General features: G+C 35.8%; 2 protein-coding genes across 10 annotated transcripts in view; one reads left to right on the plus strand and one right to left on the minus strand.

Annotated features, from left to right (window-relative positions):
- Positions 1–15,862, minus strand: part of LOC126758537 (glutamine-dependent NAD(+) synthetase) — a 184,264-nt gene that overhangs the window by 72,700 nt on the left and 95,702 nt on the right. The window lies entirely within an intron of this gene.
- LOC126758532 (cytosolic carboxypeptidase Nna1) overlaps positions 1–15,862 on the plus strand; it is a 168,440-nt gene that overhangs the window by 57,440 nt on the left and 95,138 nt on the right. The window lies entirely within an intron of this gene.

Below are 15,862 nucleotides of genomic sequence, written 5' to 3' on the forward strand. Positions count from 1 at the left end.
TGTTTGAGTGAAGATGGCAACTCCAAAATATTATACAACATAATATTTCCAAATTTGAATGTGCTCAAATAATTTTTTTTGCAGATTATTGTATTATTATCCAATGTTTTACTTTTTTAATTGAATAAATGTGGTAACCCTATTTAATATTATGATTGTATTTCAACCTTGGAAACATTTATTTTTGTTATTGTAATTTGCTTAGTTTTCATTACACATTTTTAAAAGTAATATTTTTTATTGAAAATTTTTATTACGAAAGGAGATGGCAACTCTATAATAAAATATGTTACTATTAAAGCGTGTTTAAATACTTATCTATAGTTTATTGCATGGTTATTTTTTAATTTTTAAGTTATTTAATTTTTTTTTCAAATAAATGTGGCAACCCTATTTAATATTATGATTGTATTTAAACCTTGGAAACGTTTAAAAATTTATTGTATTGTTATTGTAATTTTGCTTGGTTTTCATTACACATTTTTAAAAGTAATATTTTTTATTGAAAAATTTTATTACGAAAGAAGATGGCAACTCTATAAAAAAATATGTTACTAGTAAAGCGTGTTTAAATACTTATCTATAGTTTATTGCATGGTTATTTTTTAATTTTTAAGTTATTTAATTTTTTTTTAAATAAATGCGGCAACCCTATTTAATAATAATACTTTATGGCAATTTCGGAAACATTCATTCACTTGCTGTTCATAGCGCGTTTTAAACTTTATAATTTTTATCGGAAATTTTTGAACCGAAAAGAGATGGCAACTCTGCAAATATAGTAAATTTACAAATACATGTTTAAATGCTATTTCGAAGGTTATGGTAAAGTTAAACTTTAATTTTTATGTCGTTTAAATTTTTTAAACACATACCTGTGGCAACCCTATTGAATATTATGATTTTATTAAAACCTTGAAAACATTTTAAGTCTTGTACATGGTACTTATTGCATATTTTTATTGTTTTAATGCATATTAAAATTTTCTAAAAAATTTTATTTCGAAGAGTGCTAGCAACTACATATACATATAACAGCTTATACTTTTATGTATATTCCGACTCGCTAAAAATTTGGTAGGCAATATACATACATATATTCATTTATTATTATTTTATAATTTTTAAATATTTACATTTTTTTTGATAAATGTGGCAACCTATATCTGTTTTAAAATATTTTGAAACTTTTCAATTAAACTAAGATTTTATTTAGAAAACTTAACTGTGAAACCGCATAAGTCTTGTACATGTTACTTATTTTTTTTATTGTTTTAATGCTTATTAAAATTTTCTAAAAATTTTGTTTCGAATCCAACTACAGCAATGAAAAAAAAACTTATATACATATATTCATTATTTTTATTTTATTTTTAATGTGATTTACATTTTTTTTATAAATGTGGCAACCTTATAAATTTATTTTAAAAATTTAAAAATAATGTGGCAGCCTAAGTTTTTTCTTGATTTTTTAAAAGCTTGCAATAAATTTAATAAAGGAAAAATTTGCGGTTTACTACTTTTTTATTTTTAATTTTTAATTTTTTTCAATTTTTTTTTTCAATTGTAAATTAAAAAAAAAAACTTGTTTTACTATTATAATAATAATTGTTTAATTTAATATTTGTTTGCCACAACCAGAGGAAGAATAATCTCATACCCAAATATATAATACGATTAAAGTTACGTATACGCACCGCCTTTTCATGGAACTGAGACTTAATTTGCGAATTGCCATAAATAAAAAGTCGATAAATCAAATGCGAAAAGTGCAAAAGTTTAAATCTCAAATAAAGTATGTTTGCACAAACTCAGACGGCGCCTGAAAGCACACCTACGCCAACTTGAGACTAGAGGCTTTCTAAGTATTTGTAGAGGAGTGCTCTCGAGCAGTTGTTGGAGGCGGGCGGCACACGCAATTAGCGCGCATCATCAGACACGTTTACGCCTTCACGACTTTTCATTAAAACCAACAAGGCAAAAAACAAAAGCAAAAACAAATTAATAACAACAACAATGTGGCAATATAATCAGGCTTACACACTCCCAAGGGAGTGATATTCTTAAAAGGATATTGTGTGCGGTATTGTTGTTGTGATTATATATTATATACTTGAGAGGAAGGAAGTAGACTAAATCTGTATAAAGTGTGAAGAAAAAGCAAACAACAAATTTTCTACAAAGCGAGGTCGCACATAACAAAGATTGGATGGTTGTGTTTGAGTTAAAAATGAATATGTGTACAAAGGGAATATGAAAAGAGTACAATAAGTGTTAGAACTCACTTTTGGTGGCGTGAAAATTATATTTTGCACCGCTTGTCACCAACTTTTCCCTACAACAAGCGCGTTTCAGCAATGTATTCATTTTCGCTACTGTGGGCTTCGCTAAGCAGAAGTTGACACAAAGAAGAAACGTGCCTTCGCCGACAAAACTGCGGTGGCACGCACACACTTTTTTCAAAAAGCCACACTGACGAAGAAGGTAGGTGGATGGGTGCGAAATCTCAATGACTTTATAGCCACAAAATGCTGCGCCAGCACTTTAGCTTCAGTTTCAGCTTCCAACCACTTCCTCATCGGTGTAAGCACTTCACAACTCCCGGCCACTTTGCCACAAAGTCTCAAGCAGCTGCGTGCGTAGGAGCGAAATTAGCAATGTAACGGTTTCTTGTGGGTTTGACGTCACCACCAACGGCCTCCAATGATTTCGCTGGTGTTAATTAAGCGTAGCACACGCAGCAGACAACAAGACAAACAAGTTGACTACGGCAGCTTTTTCCCGTTATTTACTCTGCTGGTGTAGGGATTTGTGCTTGAAAGAGTTGCCACAAAGCGCCTAACTGCTGCTGGAACTGGCCTCACAATGAGTAGCATTAAATATGCTCACATTCCTTACTCCCTCTAGGTAGGCACGTCTCTTGGAGCGTTTGGCGTATACAAATAGCTGCGTTAGAATGACAAATATGAGCAAATAGCTAGCAGATAAATGGTTTTCATACAACAGATATGACGAGCAAAGTGCGATAAGACAGTGACTTTTATATGCTCTTTAAGGTACAACTCATTTAGGCGCGAGAGTAAAAATGTATGCATTGCCACCAAATTGTGCTGGATTTCGTCAAAGCTTGCCACCTATTTGAAATTTATGACTAAGAAAAAAATACAAAATAAAGATATACAACAATGTGATTGTTATATCAATTAAAAATTCGAATACTTAAAGTTAAGATTTTTTTTTGAAAAGGGTTGCCAGATATTCGAATTTTTTTGGTAAAAATAAAGAAAAAAGTTACTGCACTATAGTTTTACAAAGTAAGAGCGAGCTTTAGCGAGAATTATAAAAAAAATTGTAAAGGTTGCCACCTATTTGAAATTTAAAAAATGCTAAATAAGAAAAATCGAATGTATGAGTGTTAAATTAAAAAAATCGAATACATAGAATTAAGGATAAATTTTTTAAAGGGTTGCCACCTATTTGAAATTTTTAGTGAACGCTAAATAATAAAGTTATGTGTATATTTGAAAGCATATTTGAATTGTTTAGCTATACAAAGAAATATAGTGCTTAGAATTATAAAAAAAAATTATAAAGGTTGCCACCTGTTTGAAATTTAAAAATATCAAAATAAAGAAATTCAGCAATATATGTAAGTATTAAACTAAAAAAATCGAATACCTAGAGTTAAAAGTAAATTGTTTTAAGGGGTTGCCACATATTTGAAATTTTTAGTTGACGATAAGGGAAAAAATTATGTGAATATGTGTCACCAACTAAAGATATTTAAGTGGAATTAAAATTGTAAAAATTTCTGAAAGGTTGCCACCAGCTTGAAATTCTTAAATAAAAATAAGAAGGAATTACTCAATATGGCTATAAAACAAAAGTCATTTATGGAGACTAGCACTTAAAACATTTTTATAAAGACTGTTAACTAAAAATTGTAAGAAAATAGAAAGAAAGGCAAACAAGACTAACTACCCTTGTTCCTCCTAAGGCCCTAAAACCATACCTTATCGTGCCGTACTTCTCAACTCGTTACTTCACGGCATTTGTGTTTTGCGCGCTAACTCATTTGTATTGTAACTGACTACAACTGCAGTCATAATTCGCGGCAGTAAAAAATAACGGCAGGCAATTTGTTGCAGCAGCAATTAAAATTTATGTTATTTGAAAACTTTTGACAATTTTTTCCACTACCAAAGTAATAGCCCTGCTGCAGAGTTAATTGTTGTTATTTGCGTGTTTTTATTGTTGTATGGTTTTGTACCAGGCGGTTTATTGTTTTCTGCGAACTGTCAGTTAATTGTTTATGCTCGTTTTTAGCGACGCAGAAATAGTTAAATGCACTTAATAGTCGGCTTTATTATAGTCGAGAAATGAAAAGGTTGAAGAACATTCTATCGGTTATGAGGCCAGTGCTTACATTTGTACCATGACGGGGTATATTAAGTTTGTCACGAAGTTTTTAAAGTTAAATCCAGTCATTGTGTGGAAAACTTTTTTGTTTGATGAGATATCTTCACGAAATTTGGTACGAATTATTTCTTAAGGCTCTCTGAAGAAATTGCTTAGATCGAACTAATATAGCATATAGCTGCCATACAACTGATCATTCAAAATCCCGTCCTTATATGGAGAGTTTTTTTGTTTGATGAGATATCTTCATGAAATTTAGCACAAATATTGCTCTAAAGCAACAATACAACTTCCGAACAATTTGTTCAAATCGGAACACTATAGCATATAGCTGCCATACAAACTGATTGTACAAAATTTAGTCCTTGTATGGAGAACTTTTTCATATGACGAGATATCATCACGAAATTTGGCACAGATGTCTATCTCAGACAACGCCACAATTTTCGAACAAATTGTTCAAATCGGAACACTATAGCATATAGCTGCCATACATACTGATCGTTCAAACTCCAATCTTTGTATGGAAAACTTTTTTCTTTGATGAGATATCTTCACAAAATTTGACATGGACGATTATCTAAGGTAACGCTATAATCTCCAAAGAAATTGTTTAGATCGGAATACTATAGCATATAGTTGTCATACAAACTGTTCGTACAAAATCCAGTCCTTGTATAGAAAACTTTTTTGTTTGGCGAGATATGCTTACGAAATTTGGCAGGGATTGTGATGTAAAGCAACGGTACAATATCTGAAAAAATTGTTCAAATCGGATCACCATAGCATATAGCTGCCATACAAGCTGATCTTTCGAAAACCAGTCCTTGTATGGAGAACTTTTTCATATGAAGAGATATTATCACGAAATTTGACTTGGTTGATTGCTTAAGGTATCGATCAAGATCAAAATAAACATTTGTTTACACTTTAATGTTGGAAGTTAATTTTTTTCCTGTTTTTATTTTGGTTTTGCTTGTGGGAAGTGATATTAAGTGGTATTTTTACACTTATAAAATGACTTCGTAGAGGCTTACATTTGCATATATATTCATTAACCAACCACCTGACAACTATGCAAGCGCCATAGCGAGGTGCATTCGAGTAAGGTTGCTATATTCCAACAATTTCAACCACTCAAATATGCCATTTTCCTCTGAAAACAATTTTAATTAGCGCGTTCATCGTCACGAAAAAACAATTGGCGGTTAAAAACGGTGCACAAATCACTTAAAAATCATACGCCGATTCGATATTTACACACATATAAAAGCAAAAACAAATATTTCGCATTGAAACGGTGCATTATTTGTCGAAATCGCAGTTGAAATGTTTTTAAAAACGACTACCATTTCTTTTATTTCTGTTTAACGGTTAACTGAAATACCCCAAGCACCGAAACCCATCATTTCCGCTCGCACACACACACAGGCCTTCAAGTACGCGGCTCACACACACACACACTCACACAAAGCTGCCGAGTAGTAGAGCGGAATTGTTTTCGATTGATGCTGCCACTTTTACTCCAGCCATTATTGCCACCATTTTCGTTTTTTCGGTTTTGTTGTTTTCCGCCAATGCCAACAGTCAGCGCGCGGCGGCAGCACAATGAAAACATCGTTGAAATGTTTAGAGCGAAAATAAAGCAGTGAAAAAATGTGCCAAATGCACGCATTGTTTGTTAACCAATGAATGTAGTGCTCCTACTTGCATGTGCATGTGTGTGTGTGTGTGTGTGTGTGTCCATGTAAGTGAGCGTGTTTGTATGTGTGCACGTTGAGTGAATAAAAGATTGCCAATCGCTGGCGCTCAATGTGAGCCAATTCCTTTTGTTGCCTTCACTTTTTTCTTGTTGCTGTTGTTGTTTCCAATTTGTGTTGTTGCGCTCGGTTTTGTTGTTGTTGTTGTTTACCACCAACCATTTTTCAATAGTCATCAAACAATCAGAAAACCACTAGCAAACAGCAGAGCAATTCACTTGTGCCAACAACCAGCTTCTGCCCACCCCCTCGCACCCCGCACCTTACACCCTCAGCGCAATCATAAACGGCAACGAAAAGAAAAGTGTGCTGAATTGAGCTTAGTTTTTTTCGCATCTTGCCACATTTGGTTGCACGAGCATTGTTCAGCCATCGGCATGGCTACTCGCATTTGGCCGGCTGCCTGCCTGTCAGTGTACAGTTTCCAGTGCTCAGCTTCCGTGCTGCTAACCTCAAACCACCGACAACTGCGCAGCTGAGCGTGGTGGCCAAGAAAAGGGCCGAGGAAGTGGGGCATGTAAAAATTGAAGGTTTTCGGCGCAATTTAGCCGAACGCCATAGAAATTGGCATTGTTACTTCGTTAGCTACGGCTGTGTGAGTGTGTGTGTTTGTGCGTGTGTGTGGTTGCCAAAACAAGGGGGTCGCTGGCTCGGATTAGTACTTATGTGCGTTTGTGGATTGCCCCGAATATGTGTGGCATGATAAATGAGGTGTGAGCAGTTGTAATCGTTGGGGACCACAAGCTCACAAAACCGGTGATTGCGATTATTGGCAAGATTGCAATTTGGATCAAGAAGCAGCGTGAGTTTATATGATAGTGTCATAAGGAGCGCTTGCTTTTGAGTTTTCTTATTTTTTAGAAATATTGTTGTTTCTTTGTGGAGTCGTAGAAATTTCACTTTCATTAAATGCCATTTATAAAACAGCTTTTGGTAAAGTTGAAATTTTTTGAAAATAAAACTATTAATTTTTTTGTATATATGGACATATAGGGTTCTCTGAAAAAAAAAATATTTTTGCATTTAGATTGGATTATATTTGGTATTGAAGCTGATTTATCTGAATAATTACAAATAGCGAAAGTATTGAAGACAGCTTTAAGGGTCACCCTGACCTAACCGAAATCTGATCAGCTCTTTAAACTCACTTGCAAAATTATGTACAAAAGTAGTAGAGATACCGCGCAGAAAAATAAAAATACTTAAACCTTGCCTTAGCTTACAATTAGTATCAACCCCAAGCGCAACTAGCCCGCTTTTTTCATATCAAAAGTGATACTTTTCAAATATCAATCCCTGGATTCTTTTAAAAAAGTCAGAGAACATAACAAATCCATAAGCAACATAAAACATCTCACTTGTTTAAGTTGCGGCAAATTTCAGTTTAGCAGTCTTTGGTCTTCCAGTGATCATTACTTCTAATCCAATACATAAAAATAAACTTAAGATTACCAAAATTGATTTTTACTTGCGAGAATACCGGTCCTTATCAGGCAATTTTTTCGAAATTTCTAGCCGCTAACTAGCTCCTTTTGAACTAGTTCAATTTCAGTCTAAAATTTCTACTGTCAAGCTGAATGTTTTTAAACAACTGGGATATTAAAATGTTCGAAAGGTCAAAACAGGTAAAGATAATTAATTGAGAAGTCCAAATTAGAAGATATTTTCTAATTTTTTTTGAAGTGAATTTTTTCATTTTTAGATTAGAATTTTTGCGTACATTTGTTTAAGTCTTAAGTTGCTTACAGCGTTGATTGCTGTTTTCTAAAATATATACCATATAAAAAAGTATTCGCTATTTCGCAATTTTTCTGTTACAAAAGTTGAGAAGCAAGTTCTCTCCCTAAATCTCATATTATACATAATAGTACCTAATAATAATTTTATAGGTCGCAACATAAAATTAATAGGCATAGGAGGGATCGTACAAGCCAGGGATCGTACAACCCAGAAATCGCACTTAGAAAGAAGCCTTCGTAGAGATTAATTTAGTGGCGAGAATATTTTGTGGTCATAATTTTTCTGAAATCCCGATAACTTTTAAGAGATTTGAAGAGCATATAGAGTTCTTTAAAAACTTCTAAATCAAAACTTGAAAGCGTATTAGGTATGTAGGGACATTCTATGAGAGGCAAAAGAGTCAAATGTTTATTATGTTGATCCTTAAATAAACAATAAAATTTAAGTTATGATTTCAAAACCATAATTTCTTCAATATTACCAAAGTATAAAATATTACAAATAAAAAACAAGTAAAGAAGGACTAAGTTCGGGTGTCACCGAACATTTTATACTCTCGCATGATAAAGTGATAATCGAGATTTCATTATCCGTCATTTACATATTTTTCAAATACCGTATTTGTGTAAAGTTTTATTCCGCTATCATCATTGGTTCCTAATGTATATATTATACAGAGAAGGCATCAGATGGAATTCAAAATAGCGTTATATTGGAAGAAGGCGTGGTTGTGAACCGATTTCACCTATATTTCGTACATGTCATCAGGGTGTTAAGAAAATATTATATACCGAATTTCATTGAAATCGGTCTAGTAGTTCCTGAGATATGGTTTTTGGTCCATAAGTGGGCGACGCCACGCCCATTTTCAATTTTTAAAAAAGCCTGGATGCAACTTCCTTCTGCCATTTCTTCCGTAAAATTTAGTTTTTCTGACGTTTTTTGTTAGTCGGTTAACGCACTTTTAGTGATTTGCAACATAACCTTTGTATGGGAGGTGGGCGTGGTTATTATCCGATTTCTTCCATTTTTGAACTGTATATGGAAATGCCTAAAGGAAACGACTCTATAGAGTTTGGTTGACATATGTAGCTATAGTAGTTTCCGAGATATGTACAAAAAAATTAGTAGGGGGCGGGGCCACGCCCACTTTTCCAAAAAAATCACGTCCAAATATGCCCCTCCCTAATGCGATCCCTTGTGCCAAATTTCACTTTAATATCTTTATTTATGGCTTAGTTATGACACTTTATAGGTTTTCGCCATTTTGTGGGCGCGGCAGTGGGCCGATTTTGCCCATCTTCGAACTTAACCTTTTTATGGAGCCAAGAAATACGTGTACCAAGTTTCATCATGATATCTCAAATTCTACTCAAGTTACAGCTTGCACGGACGGACGGACAGACAGACATCCGGATCTCAACTCTACTCGTCACCCTGATCATTTTGGTATATATAACGCTATATCTGACTCTTTTAGTTTTAGGACTTACAAACAACCGTTATGTGAACAAAACTATAATACTCTCCTTAGCAACATTGTTGCGAGAGTATAAAAAACAGCCAAAAGCTTTCGGATGAGCGACCTATCATACAAAGAAAACTTTTGTTCAAGGCAAATAAAGCAATCCCAGAAGATGATTTTGAGAACTGTCAGTGTATATTTTACGTGCATAAACCTGTGTGGATGACAACAACTGATGAGTCGACGTTGCGAGTTTTCGAGAGAAAGGTTCTGCGAAAGATTAAGGTAGTAGTCTGGTAACTTATGCCTATTTTCATGACTTTTTTGGAGGGTGGTTTTTTTAAAGAAAATAAAAATGAATTATCTTGAATATTTAGAATGTTTGTATTTACATATTGAAAATATAAAAAAAGTGTATTTGAAAAAATTTAATACTTTATTACTATTATTATTGTCACTCGAAGTTGGAACCTCAAAAAAATGCACGTGTATGGCCAGGGTGATTTTGGCTCTTGATGTTATCTGAAATCAAATATTCTTGATTTTTCTTAATCTATAGACATGTCATTCTGGTCGGAACTACTGAAGTTAAAGTTCAAAAGTAAATAACTAAATGGCGGACTTTGAAAAAAAAGTAATTTTATTTTAGCAAAGAAAGGATTGTAAAATAAAAAGTTAGGGGTGAAAAAAATTCTCGTTAGTTAAAATTTGAAAGCAATCGGTTCAGTAGAAAAAAAGTTAGGACCCGGGCCGACCAAAAAAAACAATGTTTTGAGAAAAACGCGTTTAAAGTTCAACAACTTCGAGAGAGAAGACTTCGAGGCGCTCTAGGAAACTCGTTATAACTCCCGAAATATTTCGAATTTCTGTTTGAAATTTTCCCAGTATATTCTCAAGACATTGTACTTTCAAATTAAGCAAAAAAAAATTTTCGATTTCTTGAACCCAAGTTACCAGACTACTACCTTAATGGTCCTTTGTGCGTTGGCCACGGCGAATATCGCATTCGATGGAACGATTAGGTGTATGAGATATATGACGACATTGACATAGTTCAGCGAATTAAGAGACAGCGCCTACGCTGGCTAGGTCATGTCGTCCATATGGATGAAACCACTCCAGCTCTGAAAGTATTCGCTGCTGTACCCGCCGGGGGAAGCAGATGAAGAGGAAGACCTCCACTCCGTTGGAAGGACCAAGTGGAGAAGGACCTGACTTCACTTGAAATATCCAATTGGCGCCACGTAGCGAAAAGAAGAAACGAATGGCGCGCTGTTGTTAACTCGGCTATAATCGCGTAAGCGGTGTCTACGCCAGTAAAGAAGAAGAAACCAGTGTGAATATTATTTTTTTATTTTTGTGCATTTTAGACGATGGATGTCTCGTAAACGTTAATATCTTTTAAACGGTTAGGTTTACTAAAAACTCGTAAGAGAGCATTGAATTTGCCACAAATCTTTCAAAGTAGATATTTTTTCAAGTAGTTGGAAGCGAGATATTAATTTTTCTGTTTGGTAAAGAGAAAAAAATAGAAGTATGCAAGGCGAAGGACTTTTAAGAGCTCATACTTGCCGAGGTGTCTAAGCATATATTTTTCAGAGTACCAAACAAAAAACTATACCTAGCGACAAAAGCGTTTATTTTATTCCCTTCAAAGTAATCGCCAGCAAATGGTATTACACTTATGCCAACGATTTTTGCAATCCTCGAAACACTTTTCATAAGCACTTTTTGGGATGGTCTTCAGTTCCTTCATCGAGTTTCGTTTTATCTTTGGATCTGAAAACGATCAAAGAGACCGTTTGCGTTTCTCTTTTTGAAAAAAATTCAGCTTTATCGGGACGAGTCGAGCAAGAACGCGTTTCATACCCAAAATATTAACCAAAACCATTCGAACGGACACGCGAGAGATGTTGCTTCTTGCCATCTCTCTAACACTTTCTTGACGAATTTCTAGCACCACATCTTTAACTTTTTTAATATTTTCGTCAGTTGAAGAGGTCGTTCAGAACGAGACATGTTTTCAACGATTTCTCCACCGTTTTTGAAGGCTTTGTACCACTCGTAGGCTTTTGTTTTTAATAAAACCGAATCACCGTAAGGCTTTTCCAACATTCGCAACGATTCCGCACACGAAATTTGGTTAGACATACAAAATTTAAGACAAATTCTTTTATTTTTGATTTATATATTATGGTTATAAAGCTTTTTGTCATAAGAGCTTTATAATATAGGCGTGTTTTTGGTCAAGGATTACATGGCCTCGAAAGCTTGCTTCAAAAACTTGGTTGGTAAATATTAAGTCAGTACTTCCCGTAATTAAAAGAAATGTGCGAAAATGTGTATACTCAGCTCAAAGAAATTAATGTTGAAAGTGATTTGAGGCAGTTAGGGATAGGTTTAATTACTAAGATTGCATTTATGACGATTTAGATGAATTCGGAATAGTTGATGTTTCTGCAATTGTTTACTTCATAAATATATAGTACTTGTATATATACTATTATATGTGTATATAATGTTAATATATTTTTTAAATGAAGCCAGAATTTCTTTAATAAGCACACTTGACAGCATTGAATATACTATATAAGGCATTTGGGATTTTCCTGAAGTTCCCTATCGTCCTCTTTAAACAAAATATTAAGCATTTGATGTCTTAATTTTCATATTTTTCCTTCTAATTTGTAATGAACCCACAATACCAACGTCAGGGGCCACAATAACTGTTAACAGCACAACTAGCAATTAGAAGTGGCAGCGCTTTGTGGCATGCACGCATATTTACACGCACGAAAGTTGCAAGCAGTACAGCGGCGCAGGTGAGAGGGGACGCAACAATCACGTTTGTTTAAATTTTAAAATGCCACTTAACAATGTTGCTGAATTTAATGGGTCCTCAACGCCGGCAACTACTTCGCCGAGTGCGACCTTTGACCAAAACCCTTGCGAGGGGCGAGGGCGCGGCAACGCTAGCAATTTGTTCAGCATTACGCATGCATGCACACATACAAGCGCGCTGGCAGTTAGTGGGTCGCTTTGTGTTGGGTCGCGTTGTTTTGCCCTCGACTAACTGCCGCTAAAGGTGCTGAACTGTCAACAAACGCGCGCTCGAGCACCGCTCGCCCGCGTTTAGTGCCCGGGCGGCAGCGCGCCAATTTGCCAGTTTCATTGCGCCAACGCAATGTTGTTGTTGTGTGCACATGTGTGCGCTTGTCTGTGTGTGTGTTTGTGTGCGCGTTGCGAATTCATTAAGTTTGCACATGGTTGCCTCGGCTCTTTGCCACTAACGGTCGGCAGTCGGCAGTCGTCAGCTGCTTTATTATGCTGTTTTACATAGCTAAACAAACTTGTTGTAGAAATGCGAATACTTTGCACCGCTCCCCACCTCCCACTCCTTTAAGCGCCGAATTTACGCAATTAAAGTTTGGCATCAAATTTTTCGCATAAAAGTCTGGCAACCTCTTCGTTCGGCGCTTAATTAAAAAAATTTCAATTTCGAGCAATTTTGTGGCAGCCAAAGTTTTAGAAAACTTGTCTGTATTTGTATTTATTTGCCACTGTCGCCACAGACACACATACATAAGCTGTATTACACGACCTGTGCGCCAACGTGCAACATGCCACGTGCAAATACGTAAACTCTTAATGACCGCAAAAACTTTTCTCCTCAATAAATGTCAACGACATGTAATTTGCAACATTTACGCAATACTTGCCACAACTGTCAACGTGCGTCGTGCAGCAATCCGCGGCGATAACCGCAACTCCGACTCCGACTCAGTTCCAATTGCAGGTGACGTATGTGCTGCATTTTGCGACTCCAGTAGCAACTCGCTGGTTGCATCAACAGTTGTGGCACGTCTCGTGTGTGTCCGTCACCACTCGCTGTTCCTGACGGCGGATGTCAGCCAATGTACTGCACGAGGATGCGCTGTGGTCGCAGCCGCAATGAACTGACTCTTTGGTTTGTCGGTCGATTGCTCGGTTATATAGTACGACAGCGCGCGGCAGGGATACTGACAGTGTGGGAAAGGCCAACTTTTGGCTAGTTGTCTGCTTATAGGGACCGGAGATCAGCTTGTCAGCACTGTTGCGCTTTTGTAGTCAGCGACATTTGTTTATCCTCGTTTTGTTTTGTTGTTGTGCTTGTTATTGCCTTCGTTAGACATTATATCTTACTTGTGTCCATTTGTCATCATGCTCGTTTGTTCGTTGCAATTTTTAGCCGGGTTCTACTGTTGGGTATAGCTTTTAACTTTTTGTGTAAAATGTTGCAAGAAAGAAAGATTTTTATAAAAAAAAAATTAATTGCAGAACAAGGTGCTTCTTTTTCTTTATTGGCGTTTTGTTGTTTGGCACCAATTGGAGCTTCCAAGAGTAACTAAATCCTTTTCCACCTGGTCTTTCCAACGGGGTGTAGGTCCTTCTCATGCTCTGCTTCCCCCGACGAGTTCTGCGCTGAATACTCTCAGAGCTGGCGTGTTTTTATCCATTCGAACAACATAACCCAGCCAGCGTAGCCGATGTCTCTTAACTCGCTGAATCGTCGTCGTATATCTCGTACAGCTCATCGTTTCGTAGACTGCGGTATTCGCCGTTGTCAATGCGCAAGGGATCCTACATCTTCCGTAGAGCTTTTCTCTCGAAAACTCGTAATGTCTACTCATGAGATGTTGCCATCGTTTATGCCTCTGCAGGACGAGAGTAATGAGTGACTTATAGAGTTTGGTCTTTGTTTGAAGAGAGAAGACTTTACTTCCCAATTTTCTACTTAGTCCGAAGTAGCACCTGCTGGCAAAAGTTACTCTGCGTTGGATTTCGAAGCTGACATTGTTGTTTGTGTTAATACTGGTTCCTCGTTCACTACTAGACGCATTTGCCCAGCCCTTCCTTATCCAGTCTGGAGAAAGTAGACTAACTGCGCGTTGTTGAGGCCAATATATCGATGTCATCGGCGTACGCCAGCAGCTGTACACTCTATTTTCTCTATTTAAATCTGCAGCTCGAATTATTTTCTCCAGGAGTAGGTTGAACAAGTCGCACGATAGGAAGTCTTCTTGCCTGAAACCTCGTTTGGTATCGAACGGCTCGGTGAGGTTTTTCCCGATCCTGACGGAGCTTTTGTTTATGCTCAACGTCAGTTTACACAGCCGTATTAGTTTTGCGGGGATACCAAATTCAGACTTAGTGGCATAAAGGCAGCTCCTTTTCGTACTGCCAAAAGTAGCTTTGAAATCGATGAAGAGTTGGTGTGTGTCGATCCTCTTTTCACTGGTCTTTTCTAAGATTTGGCGCATGGTGAATATCTGGTCAGTTGTTGGTTTTCCAGGCCTAAAACCACACTGATAAGGTCCAATCGCATGTTGACCGTGACAAGGTGCATCGGTATATAAAAATGAAGTATAAATTATCTTTTTACATAATTTTTTTTTGTTTGTCAATATGGGGTATATCTAGTACATATATACTTACGGTTAACACATACATAAGTGGTTGTCGCGTACTAAACATTTTGTGTTCAGTATGGTATCGATCGGTTATTTTGATAACCAATAAATTAACACGTTGTTTTTTTATTTTGAAAGCACTTAACTGGTTTCTCCTTCCTTTTTCTGTTAATTTGAAATTATGTATGTCATTATTTTAATAAAGAGTACAGAAATATTGTAGTTAGCGTAAGGCTCGGGGTTCATTCCGTTATGCCTACTCATCTTTATATGACTTTATTCACAATATTTCTGGCAAAATATGCAAATTTTATATTTATTTTTCAGACTTATAGTATTTTTTTTCATGGTAAATTCAAAACTATCAATCAAGGAATGTCATTCCAGTAGAGCTACTTTCTTTAAGTAACTCTTCCATGAAAAAATTGTAGTAAAAAAGCATACTCAGAATGATATTTTTACAAATATCACTTTTGCTTCATCGAAATAAGATGAAAACTTAACCTTTACATGAACTTACACAGCTACTAGGGAGTTATGTTTGCTGCGTTGATAAAAGTAGGATACTACCTTTATATTGTAAGGGCAGTAAAGAGGACACACTACCTACGCTTATACATATGTACATACATATCGCTTTTATAAGTTAAATCTACGCTTACGCACAATCATCCATCGGTATACATGTCTATCTAGCGGAAAGAAAAAACCCACTTTTTTAGAGCTTGTAATAACCATACGAATCTACACATATTGTATATAATATATCTGAATTCTATATACGAACATGCTTCACACAGTTACTTTAAGATTTCAAAACAACGAAAAACAAGCGCCGACACCGAAAACAAACAGAAAAGTGGAAAAATAAGCGAATAAACACGAAAATAAACTCTCAGCCAACCGGAGTGTGCAAGCATTGTTGCAACAAAGCTGGCGCGTTGCCTACCACGAGCATGCGTTCGTAAATAAAAAAGTTTTGCTTTCAAAAATTAAAAACAAATATTTGTTGAAAATTGAGAAATAAA

This window comes from Bactrocera neohumeralis, chromosome 5 (assembly GCF_024586455.1).
Source record: "Bactrocera neohumeralis isolate Rockhampton chromosome 5, APGP_CSIRO_Bneo_wtdbg2-racon-allhic-juicebox.fasta_v2, whole genome shotgun sequence".
Taxonomy (NCBI): Eukaryota; Metazoa; Arthropoda; class Insecta; order Diptera; family Tephritidae; genus Bactrocera; species Bactrocera neohumeralis.